Genomic DNA, 16,407 nt, shown 5'->3' with positions numbered 1-16,407 from the left:
GAATTTTGAACTTTCCCCACTGCACGCAAATGTCACACGATGATAGAATGATAACAGGTCATAAGAGGTCATCACATTTACCAGTTCTCGAGTACGCTGATGTGGGTCATTGTGGATCAAACTTGTTGAAACTATCTTCAGAAATCCCGAAGGTGTTGCTGAACTTGGAAATTCACTGACGTCAAAAAGATCCTTCTTAAAAAGTGAAAACCGTTTTCCTGTCGTGCTCTGACCAGTGGCTCTATCCCCATCGAATTTTTATGGCTGCCTCCACTGCTGTCACTCCTCTATCGATCTCAAAGAGAAGAACATGTCCGAAATGTTCCTATTTCTCCTCTTGCTACTTCATTTCCTAGTGTCCACATCTCCACTCACCATATCCAAATGACAAAATGACAATATGCAAACTCAAATGGCAACAATGTACCACAAACAAAACACGACAATCGATAAATAAACAACCGGATTACCAACATGCAAAACAAAAACGTGCCCCAACCTCATGTCAGACTAAGGTATTTCTGTGGAGATATTTTTCGTATCATGTCTTTGGCCCATTCATTCGGGTCAGCATAAAGATCACAAAGAGAAACTCTTCTACATTTTTATGGTGAGTATGTTGTAGACACTCCTCTCCTCCGAGAGGACGACAGCCGGCGTCTGCATTCGTATGTCGCTCTTTTGATGGACACTCACCCAACTTTTGACCCATTGGAAATGTCTGGAATTTTTTGAAATAAGAAGACAAGTGTAGCAGTCAACATCAACCGATTCGGTAGCTCTACGGGATCAAACCATCAGTGACTGTGAATGCTGGATATGGCAGACCTGTAAAATTGGTGCTCACCATTCCTAGCCGAACTGAGGCCATTATCTGCACTAGTGGTGGTGTTAACGGCATTAGCGTTATGTATCCTCGGCATCACAAAATTTTCTTGCGGGGCCCTTAGTTATTGTTTCTGATAGGCTAATGCATTATCACTATGTATGGAACACTGTTGTACTTGGAAGATAGTGGTGTACCTAAAATATTGGATGTTCCTTGATCGGTGATTCAGTGTAGAACCGATTTAAGAACCACATGAAGGAAGCACGCTAGGGATCACCACAAGTAGTTTCCGCCATTTTCTGCTGTTTTGTTGTTGTGGGACATGAAGTTGTGTTTTGTGCATTGTTTCTAAATGTTACGAGTTCTTCACATTTATGTGTTATATATAATGCAATCAGAGCTATTTGGAGGATATTGTTTATTCTTCAGTTACAGAGTAATAGGGTGAATCAAATTCTGCATGATTTGAAACCAGTTATTCAACATGTGGATAGTTAATCCATGCTTTGTCACTATGTGCACCACCTTGTACTTCGAAACGGAGGGTCTTCCACCATGGAACACACGATTCTCATGTTATATAGTAACAATTTTCCCTGTGTTCAAATTTGTATTAGTTGTCAATTTTAAAATGTTTTTAAGTGAAGCTGTTTCTTGATAATAATTCTTCTTAATTTGACTTCACTTCGTGATGGTTTATCTATAACAGAGAATAATGTAACATATAACTATTAAATACAGTACTGACAAGACTTTATCGAGTGAAATAATTTTAGGTATAAGTACATTATTCATTCCTAAGTAAAGAATTACCATACTTCGAGCAGTTTTTCATATTTGGAAAACTTTACTTTTCTAAAGTTTTTTTTAATTTTAGAAAGATACTCCAACACACATAAAGTGAATGCCATCATTTCCAAATGGAATTAGAAAGTATAATAAACATGTATTATAGGGCCGCCTAGAGGCAAATGTCTGAAAACTGCCCCACGCAACATCACTACCCACTATTAAACCGAAAGGGAACACGACTTACTCATATTATCTGGTCCAGATTTTAAAAGCAATGTAATCCTGTTCTTGAGTCTTCAACCGCATCTTTGTTTGATCTTAGAAAATGATCTTACACAAAACGTAAAAACATTCATGTTGTTGTGGCTTGCAGTCCGAAGACTGGCTCGATGTGGATCCTACGCTTCTCTATCCAGTGCAAACATGTTCATCTTCCGAAAAGTACTGCAGCATATGTCTATCTGAATCCACTTACTACATTCCTCTTTTCATATCCCTCCAAAATTTTTACCCTCCACACGTCCCTTCAGTACTAAACTCATTTTTACTTGATGTCTTAGAAAGGAGTCTTTTAGTGAAGTTGTGCCCCAATTCTGTTCAATATCTTCTCATTATATGCCTTCTAATCTTCAACATTCTTCTGTAGCAACACATTTCAAAAGCAACTATTCTCTTCTATTATGAAGTGCTTATTGTGCACATTACAATTCTGCGCAAGGCTACACTCCTGATAAATTGCTTCGGAAGAGACATCCTAACTATTAAATTTATACTGGTTAGCTAATGTCTCTTCTTCAAAAATGTTTTTCTTCCCATTTCCAGTTTACATTTCACATACTTTCTACTTCCCCTGTGGTTAGTAATTTTACTATCCAAATAGTAAAACTCATCTACAATTTTAAGTATCTCATTTACCATTCCGATTCCGTGGGCATCACCAAATTTAATTCCGTTACATTCCATTACCATTGTTTTCCTTTTCTTGGTGTTCAGGAAGTGCAAGGAAGCTAAGGAGAAGTAAGTGCAGGAAAAATATGAAGGAATCGATAAACCAATGATCGTCGGAAGAATTGAACCAGCTTACAGAACAGTAAAAACAAACTTCCATGACATTAAATGACGAGAACTCGATATTCTCGAAGAGCTGGAAATGTATAGCCCCTATTCACCGTGCTGCTACCCTTCTGTAGTGATTAATGAACGGACAGTTTCCACTAGCCATTGGTTTTTTGGTATATTCGATTGCTTGTTGATGGTATAGCCTTTGTCTATTCAGAAAGATGTGATGACTGCGCGCACATCTCTGTTGTTGTTTGAATTATGTACCTGGTTATATTTCTAATCGCTCACTTCCTCCTTCCGTTTCGCATTTTGCAATCTCCTTACTAGTGGCGTGTTGTCATCCCGTCATACTGTTTTAATTTTCCTTTATCTTTTGCCCTTCTATTACATTTATTTAATAAAATACTTTAAGTAATAAACCACTTCGTCTACATTTCCAGAAACGATGGCAAAACACATCGCAAAGTTCCACCGAGACTCGAAGTTGTATCGCTGGATTCATAGTCCAGAGTGTTACACATTACATCATGGAACCGCGCGCTATTGCCGCCCCTGTTTCTTTAACGTATCTAGCATTACATTGGTTCACATTGTATAACATTTCTTATAATCGATGAAAAATGCTATTCGTCCTTTCGACCCGTTGTCCCATTTCCTATTTGCCTTTACCATATTTCTCTATGTCCATCTGTTGTAGCCGTAATCTTTTATAGACTACAGGCCTTTAAATTGCTACTCCACGGAGATGACGTGCTACAGACACGAAATTTAACCGACAGGAAGAAGATGCTGTGAAATACAAAAGATTAGCTTTCGAGCATTCACACAAGGTTGGCGCCGGTGGCGACGCATACAACGTGCTGACATGAGGGAAGTTTCCAACAGATTTCTCATACACAAGCAGCACTTGACCGGCGTTGCCTGGTGAAACGTTGTTGTGATGCCTCGTGTAAGGAGGAAAAATTCGTACAATCACGTTTCTGACTTTGATAAAGATCGGGTTGTAGCCTACCGCGATTGCGGTTATCGTATAGCGACACTGCTGCTCGCGTTGGACGAGATCCAATGACTGTTAGCAGAATATGGAATCGGTGGGTTCAGCAGGGTAATACGGAACGCCGTGCTGGATCCCAACGACCTCGTATCACTAGCAGTCGAGATGACAGGCATCGTAGCCACATGTAACGGATCGTGCAGCCACGTCTCGATCCCTGAATCAATAGATGGGGACGTTTTCAAGACAACAACCATCTGCACGAACAGTTCGACGACGTTTGCAGCTGCATGGACTATCAGCTCGGAGACCATGGCTGCGGTTACCCTTGACGCTGCATCACAGACAGGAGCGCCTCCGATGTTATACTCAACGACGAACCTGGGTGCACGTATGGCAAAACGTCATTTTTTCGGATGAATCCAGATTCTGTTTACAGCATCATAATGGTCGCATCCATGTTTGGCGATATCGCGGTGAACGCACATTGCAATCGTGTATTCGCCATCGCCATACTGGCGTATCACCCGGCTTGATGGTATGGGGTGCCATTGGTTACACGTCTCGGTCACCTCTTGTTCGCATTGACGGCACTTTGAACAGTGGTCGTTACATTTCAGATGTGTTACAACCCGTGGCTCTACCCTTCATTCGATCCATGCGAAACCCTACACTTCAGCAGGATAATACACGACTGCATGTTGCAGTACCTGTACGGGCCTTTCTGGATAGAGAAAATGTTCGACTGCTCACCTGGCCAGCACATTCTCCAGATCTCTCACCGCTTGAAAATGTGTGGTCAATGGTGGCAGGAACAACACCCCCTTTTTTACGTAATACTAGTGTCGACCGTCATTTAAATCTCATGGTGTTCACATTTGCTACTTGAAGTAAAAATCTGAAACGCGATGATTTTTCTGTTATATAATTATTGAGAAGCCACATCAGCCACTGTAGTTTACGACAAGTTAGATAAGTAATTAAAGATAATTGACGGTCACTGTAGACCATTTTTATAGTTTTCTCTTTTGAGAAACTCAATTTAAACCTAGATTATAGATGTGATATGGCATAGGTCACCCTTCGATCCATTGCAGAGCTTGGAAACCCATTCAGGGAATATTCGTTCACATTTTTGTTGAACGCAATTGGTTTTTATCATCCTGTATTAAAATATTTCCTTTTATCAATAGTGCAATTTACATCGAAGTTTTGTGAGTAGAATAAAATTTACAATGGTAAACTTAACTGCTTTTTCGACGTTATTTTACCAGCTAACTAAAAATAGGAAAGCCTTGAACCCCTTCCACTAAATTTAGTATGTATTACGATTCTTTTACAGGGAGTACAATGGAGCTGACGCTGAAATCATTAAGTATTTGATTATACCCTAACTAGTCTCACTGAACTCTTCTGAACTCTTCATGTCATGTGTGGTCTGGCGTCTCCTTACCAACAACAGGTCCCAGGTTCAAACTAGCTAATTCCCTAAAAAACATGCTCAGAGCATCATTGTGCGAAAGTGGTAGGGAGACACCACTTAGAACAAACAGACACCACATAGAATGTTAGAGAATGGCGACCCTGCCAGGATGGTTAAATACCATGATTGGAGGTCGACCACATGCCTAACTAGGTCAGAAAAATATCGTGTTGAAAAATTTTTGAAATAAAATTTTATTTCTGGGAGCTATAAACAGTCGAAAATAGTAGCTGCAGCGATAGATAGTAAGAAAGTATTCAATAGAAAGTGAGACATTCTAGCAGAGACAATAGCATAATTAAGTTATGAATTTTAATATTGTTAGAAATAAATTTTCTCTCCAATGCAAGCACACAGGTGGCAGATACATTGTTGACAAGTTGGTTCTGAGCCCACAAGTAAGTGAATGGATTGTCAGACTTGGGTATAATAAGTGTCAAGTCGTGTGAAGAAAAAGTTTATGAAACGCGTGAGATCGTATGAGCGCATGTTGACGCCAGGTAGGGCGCGTGATTTGCTTTTAAAACAGAAAATAAGGGATTCGGAAAGATTAGCAATGGCAGATCGAGACCTTGACCGAACTGAGGTAGAGATCCAGCATGAAGATGGACAGAGAATAGAGGACAGTACGACAGACGATGCAGTATCGCGAGAAATAGGACAGATAACGCACCATAACGAGGATAATGTACGTCAAGGCATAGAAAACGTAAGTCAGCATACGACAGAGGAGCAGGAAAGTAGAGAGACAGTCGATGAGGATTCTAACTTGCGTCTTGAATACGTAGAACCCACAGGTCTAGTAATCAGAGCTCCCTCACCACAGAGTACAAGGAATGTGAGCAGAAACGTGTCACCGCACAGTTCAATGCAATCGGTTGCGAACCAACACTTGGGCGAAAACACAGAGCGTAGGACGTCGGAAGAAAACGCAATAGGACCCACCAATCTGGAAGAATTATTACAACAAATTACGGAAACCATGACAAGGCAAAATAAAGAAATAGCGAACCAAATTCAAATTCAGAATGCAGAAACAACGAGACAAATGCGTGAGATTAAACAACAAAACAAAAAAATTCAGTTACACCTAAGTCATATTTAAGACGAGGCAAAAGAATCTCGAGAAGTGGTAGAAAACTTAATAAAAGGTCACAGTCAATTGAGAACAGACATTGACAAGGTACAAATGGACGTACAAACATTGCGTAATGACACTCAGGACGAGATCAAATCGTTACGTAACAACACCCAGGGAGAAGTCAAGAAACTAGAGAAACAGATAAACGTAATTACTAGACAAGCAGCAGGTACAGCGCGTGAAATTGTTGAAAACAGTGTGTTACACAAACGTATCACAAAAGCAGCGCTGAAAAGATATGATAATCGCAAAGTCAAAATAGAAGCGCAAACGAAGCAACAATTTCAGAAATTGCGAACAGAGTTGTTGCAAACTATTGAAGAGCGTAGTCAACAGGATCGAACAAGCACTTAGTCTGCAAACACATCCGCATCTGTAACAGCACCGGAAAAACAAGCAATTGGAGCGTGACAATGGAAAGCCAGGTCGAGAAGAGCACAGTGCAATGCATTCAGGTACACGTTCACAACCGATGGAAGAAAATTATTGCGTACCACTCCAACGATACTACGCAAGGGTAGGCGAAAGTTACAGTGGACAGTATCCAATGGATCTACTACAACCGGAAAGAACGACGGGAGAAATGATCAGAAACAAAAGTGGCGAAGAATCGCGAATTTCATATGGAACTATGACGAAGTACGACAACGATCATTTCCTCACAGTCAGAAAACTTCAACACTTTCGAGAAGGAAACTCATTACATCCACGAACTTTTATTTATCAATTCCGAGTAGGATTACCAGAACACTGTACGCTAGCACACAAATTAGACTTTATATGTGCACACATGTCAGGAACAGTCGCGGAAACCATGCAGAGTGTTGCAGCGACATGCCGATCGTACGAATATTTCAGAGAGAAGTTTCTCTCACGATATTGGTCCAGCGAAGCACATAACAGAGTGAAGTACGAATTATTACAGAACCCATATTTTGAAAATTCAGGAGAGAAGAGTCCCGTGAAATTTTTCGAATTAATGGCAAAGAAAAATCAATGCTTATATGTACCAAACAGTGACGGAGACTTGATTAAATTATGCGCGATGAAGCTACCATTGAAATACCAGCAATCATTAGTAGGTCGAAGCATTTAAAGGAATTCGAAGGGAACTAGAGTTTATATTTTCGGAAGATGACGCAAGGAAAAGACGAAGAGCACGTGAAAACGAAAGCAAAAAGCAGTGGAATCCATAAGACACAGTACGAAGAAACAGTAATTACGAACCACGTGATAACTTTGCACCAAGAAACGACAACAGATTTCAACAAAGAAACGGTTATAGATTTAGAAGAGAATACGGGAATAACTATAATTCACCCAGAAACGGCAACAACTATTACAGAGAGAACAATGACAACCGGAACGGGCATTGGAGAACCAATAGACCGACAAATTATCAACAAAGAAACCAATATCAACAAGCGGAGCAGGAAAAGAGAATACAGATAGAAGAGGTTGAGGTAAGACCACCAAACCCCGAAAAACGTTCGAATTGACAGCTAAGAGCCCATGCCAAAGAGAATGATGCACCGACCCAGGATAATTGCAGCACCTTGAAGAGAGAAGTAAATACCTTATCACGAGAAGAGAAGAAGGAAGAAACAAATCCGCAGGGACCAGATGAAAACGAAGACAGGAAAATAGCAATATCGTGTTGGGACGAAATTAATTGGGAGAATACTGACGAGGAAGATGAATTACCAGAGGCATGCACAACGAATGTAGGAGGAAAGGACGAAGTAATGAGTATTGGAGAGCTATTTGAGATGGAAACCATGGAAAGCGAATTCAATGAGGATAATGCGCAGCCGACAGAAGTTGAAAACAATTTACTAGTGGGCACACAACCCAACATACATAATGAAGGAAGTTATGAAGCGATAATTAGAGCATTTAAATGCGATTATGTGGAAGGAGCGACGAAGAAGGAGAAGATAGACGAGGATGAGGAAAAAGTAGAGGATGCTGAAGAAAGCGTAAATGAAGGAAGAAATAGAGAAGACGAAATAAAAGAGAGAGAAGTAGCAGTCGAAGCTTATCCTACAGAAAGTTCAAATTCACAAGGGAAATTCCTGAAAAGACACATGTATGATTCAGTGGAGGATTCGTTGATGCAAGAAGAAGAAGAACGCAACCAACCCTTTCAAATTCAACCAGTTGTGAAGGCCATGGTAAAGCATATCCCAGTCAATATTGTAATTGATAGCGGAAGTGAACTGACCGCGATCTCAGAAAATTTATTCATGCAGTGTAATGCCAATGAGGAACTGCCAGTTCTGAAAACACGTAAGATTAAAGTAAGAGGTCCTATTAGAAACAATGCTGCGGAAGTTACGAGACAAACAAGGTTAACTCTTCATGCCAAGGTCAAAAGATCGAAGCTAACTTCCTGATTATACCTAAACTAACTGTAGATTTGATTATAGGTGCAGATTTTTTAAATGAGAGACGTGCGATAATAGATATGGGGAAAGGTAGCGTAACATTCGGGAATGTCACACTTCTCTTTGAGCAAAAGCTAAAATTAGAAGAAATACCAGTTATAAACAAACAATTAAGAATGATGCGAGATAAAGAGGATGAAGAATTAGAATGGTATGCACAAAAGGGGGAATCGCCTCAACTCATGTTAGAAGTCCATAAAGAAATCGACGATAAATTGCAAGAAGTTCAAGGTATTTCGGAACGCAGTAAAAGAGAATTAGAGGCTATTTTACGAGATAAAGCAGAGGTATTTTTACCTAAGACTGGCAGTATTAAACACTTTCAGTACAAGTTTGAAGTAAAACAGCACAAACCATGTAGAGTGCCACCCTATACAATCCCATTAAGCTACAGGAATAAAGTATTCCAGGAGATATCTAAAATGTTAGGTGATGATATTATTGAACCAGCTACCTCCACATATAACAGCCCGCTCCATATTGTACAAAAACGAGATGAGAGCATCAGGTTAGTGCTTGATTCCAGACAGATCAAAACAATCATAATCACTGAGACAGATCGCCCAGAAAAATTAGAGGAATTGATACATAACTTCCACGGTGCTCAGATATTTTCATCAACTGATTTACGGAGAAGTTTCTGCCAAATAGAATGGACTCCAGAATGTAGAAAATTTACAGCATTTATCGTATTCGGTAGATGTTACCAATTTAAACGATTGCCATTTGGTTTAAACATATCATCAGCAGCGTTTATTAGGGGATTTAATACTATACTCAGTCCTGAAATTTTACAAAAAATTACTTGTTATGTTGGTGATGTGATTATAGCAGAACCCTCTTGGGAACATCACAACGACACATTAAATCAGTTTTTGCAGATCATGGAAGAGCATGGGGTCACAGTAAATATAACAAAATCCAAATTTCGAAGGCGAGAGGTCAAATTTCTAGGACACATAATTTCAGAGAAAGGGGTAATGCCCGACCCAGAAAAACTAACGGCAATCAAAGAATTCTGTACTCCATATAATAAGAAAACTCTCAGAGGATTTCTAGGTCTCACCGGATTCTATAAAAAATTTATTTGGATCGACTCTCTCGCAACACCACGCCTATGTGCATTGACTGGAAAAAACACGCCATGGGTATGGGATCAACAAGCTAATTAAGAATTTTTAAAGGTGAAAAACGCACTAACAACAGCACCGATTTTAGCACATCCTGATCTAACACAAAATTTTTGTATGGCCACTGATAGCGCGAAAACAGGTTTAGGAGTTGTTTTATTCCAAGAATACGAACAGGCAGGGCTAAGATCATATAGAACAATTGCATTTGCCAGTCGTGTACTCACAAAAAGCGAGTAAAACTATTCAGTCACGGAGCTGGAAGCATTGCCCATTGTATGGGGCTTCTAACGTTTTCGATACTTCCTATTCGGAAGAAAAACAAAAGTATACACTGACCACAAAGCATTAGAATTTCTGTTATCCGCCAAACTAACTCATGGGAGGTTAGCCAGATGGATGTTAATACTACAAGAATTTGACTTCACTATTATACACATAGCAGGACCAGCGAATGTATTAGCAGATGCTTTATCACGATGTCCACAGTGTGCATTCAATGACATAGGTTTTGAAGCAGCGGAAGACCAGTTTACAATGTACTATATGAAACAAGTACCTTTCGAAAACTACATTACGACAGCATTGAAAAACATAGGCAAAGAACAGGACAAGGATCCCCACATACTAGGAATCAAACACATGTGGAGAAGTAAGGATTTTCCAGACATTTGACAGCTCTATCTCGTAAAAAACAATCTCTTATTTTTTAGACGAAATGTTGCAACGAATGAATGGTTAATTTATATACCAGATGAACTAATTAATAAGTACATATGGTATACACATTTAAGTAATGGTCACTTTGAACCAAAGAAATGCTTTTTTTTTTAAAAAAAAGCCTCTTTCCTAATATAGAAAGACGAATTAGAACAGTATTAGTCAAATGCAAAAAATGTATGAGGGCTAAAAACGTCACTTTCCAAACCAAACCACCTATGTTTCGAATAATTCCTAAAAAATTAAAACAAATAGCTGCAACAGATTTGATGGGGCCCCTCCCACGCAAAAAAGTATATATTTTCATATTTGTTGTTTTGGAACTTACTTCTAAATATGTTACCTTGACACCATTAAAATGGGCAATAGGTCTTACTATCAAGATTTTCTCAGACGAGTAGATCGAGTGGAACGAATAATTTCAGATAATGGCCCACAACACAAATCAGTGCAATGGCAGAACACATTAAAACAACACAAAATAATACCCATCTACATATCTAAGTACAAACCTAGCATAAATCCAGCAGAACGATCTATGAAGGACATAGGCACTTTATGCCTATTATATGCAGGCAAAAGACACAACACTTGGGATATATACCTTAAAGATTTTCAAGAAGTAATAAATGAAATGCCACATAGCACTACACTACTACCTCCAGTTACCGTACTTAAAAATATTGAACCCCCAAACATAACCAGAGAAAATGTTAGATTTCCTACTGTACCACGCAGACAGCACAAACAAGTCATAGGAAGAGCACTCTCCAACATCAGAGAGGCAGACATTAAAAGAAAAGAAAGAGGAGATAGAACAGCAATTAAAAGAACATTCTCAGTAGGCCAAAAAGTATTTGTAAAAACACACCATCTCTCCAGCAAACAGAAACACAAAATACATAAGGTTTACACTACATACAAAGGACCTGTCATAATTAGCCAAATTGCTCATGATAATGCTGTGGAACTAATGAACCCAAAAACAGGCAAAACCTAAGGACTTCACCATGTGAGCCACATTAAAAAGTTTGAAGATTAAATTTATTACTGGTAAATAATCTGCACAATATTTCAAGTTTATGTTGCAGATAAGATCGTAAGGAGAAAGAAGAATGAAGAGAGAGGAAGGTGGGAAAAAGAAAGTAGTTTCAATAAAAACAAAAACAAAAATAACACCTATAGTACCATAGATTAAGGTGAAGGGACAAAGCGTAGATAGTATAACAGCATGAAATACTAAAATGCTGTACACCACATCACTACACAAAAATAAAAAACGAATTTGAGGATTCTTGTAGAAGTTAAGACTCAAACTATCTTAGAACTGAAACATGGAAAGGGCGCCGAAATTTGTAAAGCTTTCTAAGAAGGCGTAAAACAATGTAGGTACTAGACATATGTTAGATTATTGTAAGTAAAACTTTTTGTAAGAACCATTGTAAAAACTCCAGCAAGGACCAGATGCAATGACCCACAAGTTGCAACGAGAGAAGTATCAAGAAAGAAAAGGACTATTTACCAAGACATGATTCCTAAAAGGCAGAAACATCGAGAGAAAGGAAAGGACAGCGAGACCAACAGAAGTGGGCAGTAAATCTGCTGCTAAGCAGAACCACAGAGTGGCAGAACCCTGCTGGGACAGAGCACGGAAGGCCAAGAGGGCCCCGGAACGCCCAAACTCAGCGGAACGAGCAAAAAACGGCCCGACGAGAAGACCGCATGGGCAAGCCACCACTGGCAAAAAATATGTGTAAAAGTCACACTACCGCTATTAAACAGCACGCTGATGCACGAAACTGAAGAAAACGTCCACAAAGTAGAAATAACATGTCCAAACAATTTATCAAACTGTTACTAAGAGGAGAACTTCAAAGAGACTAGTTATCAATAAATATTCCCATATCCTGCCCAGAGAAGAACCAAGAATCAAGTAAGAAGCAGAGGAAAAGCAAGAAAAACAGAAGTTGAAGATTCGCAAGATTGAGACCAAGAAAGAAGATGGGTGAAGAATAGACGATATACCTTCCCAAATCCCTATCCTATTGTAATCTGGTCGTCTGCGAAGTATCACAATGTAAAACGACCACTTTCAGCGACATATAACGATGACTTTCACGCATAGAAATCCAGTAAACCACGAGATTCTGCACTCACAGCACCATTCAATTATGGGACCTCCACAACAGCAACACACCGTTGCAAAGCCAACAAGGAACGGTGAACAAAGCTGTACATCAAATACTTGCCCACATCCATCTCGCTCAAGTCCATCACCTTCGTGCAAAAACATTCGCCAACCTCACGCTTAAACATTCGTAGGATTGTGTGAATGTGTGAAATCAAATTATGTGATGTAGGAATTGTGCAAAAGAAACGTGTGACAAACTAAATAAATTAAGCACACCAGTCAGCTAATAAACTTCAAAATAACAGTCATTGACTATGGACTTCAGTAAAAAATAGACTGTCGATAAAAATAAGTCATTAGTTCTGAAATGTACAGTATATAAAGAACAGAAGTAAGGCATAATAAACACTAAAACTATATGCCACTTGTTTTCTCCTCATAAAAATAAAATAAGAACAATATTTGACTTATTTTCTCCTTAAAAAACAAAGAATAAAAAATTATCTTGTTGGATGTTTTCCCTTTTTTTTTAACATTTGTACCATTTGTTAGGATAATATCTCAATACTTGTGTATGTATATTTCTTTGTCAAAACAATTCTTGGAAATAATTCTTATTTGTTAGTGTAACAATGTTGAAATGAGTGTCTAGAAACAAAAACATTTTACTTGTACATTATATTTAGAAAATGTGTTAGGAATAGAGTTTACTTAATTCCTACATTATAAAAAAAAATATTTCTAAGAAAATCGATGTGAAAGACTCCTCACTTTCGATGACAAACTTCTTAAAAAACAAACTTCACACTTAAATAAACAAAGAAAATAATTAAAAATTAGTAATAATAATAATAGCATAAAAATATTCTTCTCTTGTCAGTATAAACATATTTTTGAGAATAATGTGGAAGAATATAAAAATATAAATTAGTAATACAAACTATCATAGTACCAGAATAACGTGGCTGAACAGTAGGCAACAAAATTTAGATAAAGGAATAATTTTTGACTGACTTAGACAATGATCCAATCATGGCCGAACTTCAGTGCAAAAATTAAGTTCGAAGGGTGATGATATGTAAGGTGTCAGGCAAATCCAACACCTTCCATGAAAACCTTTACATGATAAGCAAATCCAGCAGTATGTCACATAGCCCCGAATAAATAGTGACATTAAATTAACCAAAGTAATACGATTAATGAGTGAGCAAATGGAATATCACAGACTACCACAAGAATGCCTAAATGCATGTCATTCCTTCCCACCGTGAAACAGACGCAGTTCCGAGGGGAGAAACGAGAACAGAAGCCGAGAGCAGAACCGTGTTAAGCTAGAAGGCCCTACGATAAGGGACAGACACCCACGTCGCCAGGCAACCGCCAGGACCACCCCCTGCCCATGTTAAAAGATAGAGCCCTCCAGCAGAACAGTATAGACCTTACGATAACACTAAAAGGGCCACACCAGCTGCAAGTTTTAGCATGAGACTTTTTCGCGTCTCTGTTACGTTGCAAACGTTAAAAACATTGCCCCACCACGAAAAGTATAACGCTTCTCATTGTATAGACAGAATTTTTGTAGGCAGAGCTTAAGGTTGACATTGAGACCCTGATTGTTCAGATGAAAACACAGCCAGATAGTTTTTTTTTTAAACCAACTTCGGTAAATTGTAGTAAGGTGAAGTGAGGAGAGAGTTGCTTCCGAGACAGCGAGCTGTTTGAGGCTGCGCCGCCCGCTGCCCCCTGACGCTGCCTAACCAACGACAAGGTATTGAACGAACGCGACGCCGCATAACAGCGCATAAAGCTTCACTCAGAACTGCAGAAGTCTTATCTGTTACTCCCCCTTTTTACGTAATACTAGTGTCGATCGTCATTTAAATCTCATGGTGTTCACATTTGCTACTTGAAGTAAAAATCTGAAACGCAATGATTTTTCTGTTGTATAATTATTGAGAAGCCACATCAGCCACTGCAATTTACGACAAGTTAGATTAGTAATTAAAGATAATTGACGGTCACTGTAGACCATTTTTATAGTTTTCTCTTTTGTGAAACTTAATTTAAACCTAGATTATAGATGTGATATGGCATAGGTCACCCTTTGATCCATTGTAGAACTAGGATACCCATTCAGGGAATATTCGTTCACATTTTCGTTGAATGCAGTTGGTTTTTATCATCCTGTATTAAAATAATTCCTTTTATCAATAGTGCAATTTATAAAGAATGTTTTGTGAGTAGAATAAAATTTACAATGGTAAACTTAACTGCTTTTTCGACGTTATTTTACCAGCTAACTAAAAATGGGAAAGCCTTGAACCCCTTCCACTAAATTTAGTAAGTGTTAAAATTCTTTTACAGGGAGTACAGTGGAGCTGACGCTGAAATCATTAAGTATATGATTATATCATAGCTAGTCGCGCTGACTGCCAAAGCTGCAGATATTCCCGAATTTCTTGTGAAAGGCATCATTTTGCAGCACATTCCACCCTGTGTGGTTATCTCTGGTCGTGGAAAAGTTTTCAGTCAAGATTAATATTAGAGAATTGACACAGCCAGTTGCTACCGCAGAGTGACAGGACGTAGATACCGATTGCCGGACCACACCTAGCCAATATAACAGCTCAATTGAAGCCGCCACAGGGCTTCTGCGTGACAATGATCTGGGACCTCAGGAAGTTTCTGCAGTTTGACTACCTTGAGACCACATGCAGACGTCAGTCACTAATCTTATTCCACACCATTCTGTGGTGACACACAAATGCAGTACGTTTGCGGTCAGCACTGAACAGTAGCTGGCCCACAGTTGCTGACCAACTGGACAAAGTAGCTGCACTCAATCCGTGCCAGCCGCAGCTCGGAGTCTTCACCGTAACTGCTGTGTTGCTAACGCCACTGCTGTCCCTCGGGCTGACCGGCTACACCATTGCAGCCAGCACTCTGCCGCTGTTTCTGCGGGACCACTCCCCATCACCAGAGTCCGCCAGCTGCCCAACATTTTATTTCACTTCTGTCTTCAGTGTGGATGCTCATTTATGTCCGACCTCCAGCGAGAATCTAAAATTAGCGAGCATGGAGGACATGGCAACTGCCTAGTAAGCAAGAGATCCCGGTTTCGAGAGCTGGGTCGGCAGACATTTTAACTCATCACCATTAAATCCGCATAAAGTATTAATGCAGCTGATATTATTAGTTTCTTCCCTTTCCTCTCCTTACTCCCCCATCCATTTTTAGCTTACACAATTAGTATCACAGCTGCGCATTTTGCGTGGCTGCTATTCTTTCAGACATGCCTATAAGAGCATTCATATAGCCGGACACGTTGTTGCCTACACGTGGTTTCACTGTCCTTCAACTACTTTCCACAGATGTTCACGAAAGCGGCACGAAGCTGCAGACCAACTTTGTTTCTGAGACGGTCATTCCCTGTTGCCGATCCAGAACAGTCTGCCTTTTCTGAAAGTCTCTTATGTCAGTATATATCCGAGTTCCTCTCTGCTCTGCTTACATTCTTTCCTCATTGTGTCACATGCGCTCGACGCAGCCATGCCGTACTTAATCTCGAGTTGGGCAATGTTCACAACGTCTCTGGCCATCTATTGTAGCGTGACAGGGACATTTCATGGAACACTGATACTACCTTCAATCCAATGGAGCACGCAAGCCCGCGACCAG

Source organism: Schistocerca americana, chromosome 3, assembly GCF_021461395.2.
Source record: "Schistocerca americana isolate TAMUIC-IGC-003095 chromosome 3, iqSchAmer2.1, whole genome shotgun sequence".
NCBI lineage: Eukaryota > Metazoa > Arthropoda > Insecta > Orthoptera > Acrididae > Schistocerca > Schistocerca americana.
The sequence above is the reverse complement of the archived record's forward strand: the minus strand, read 5'-3'. Positions refer to the sequence as shown.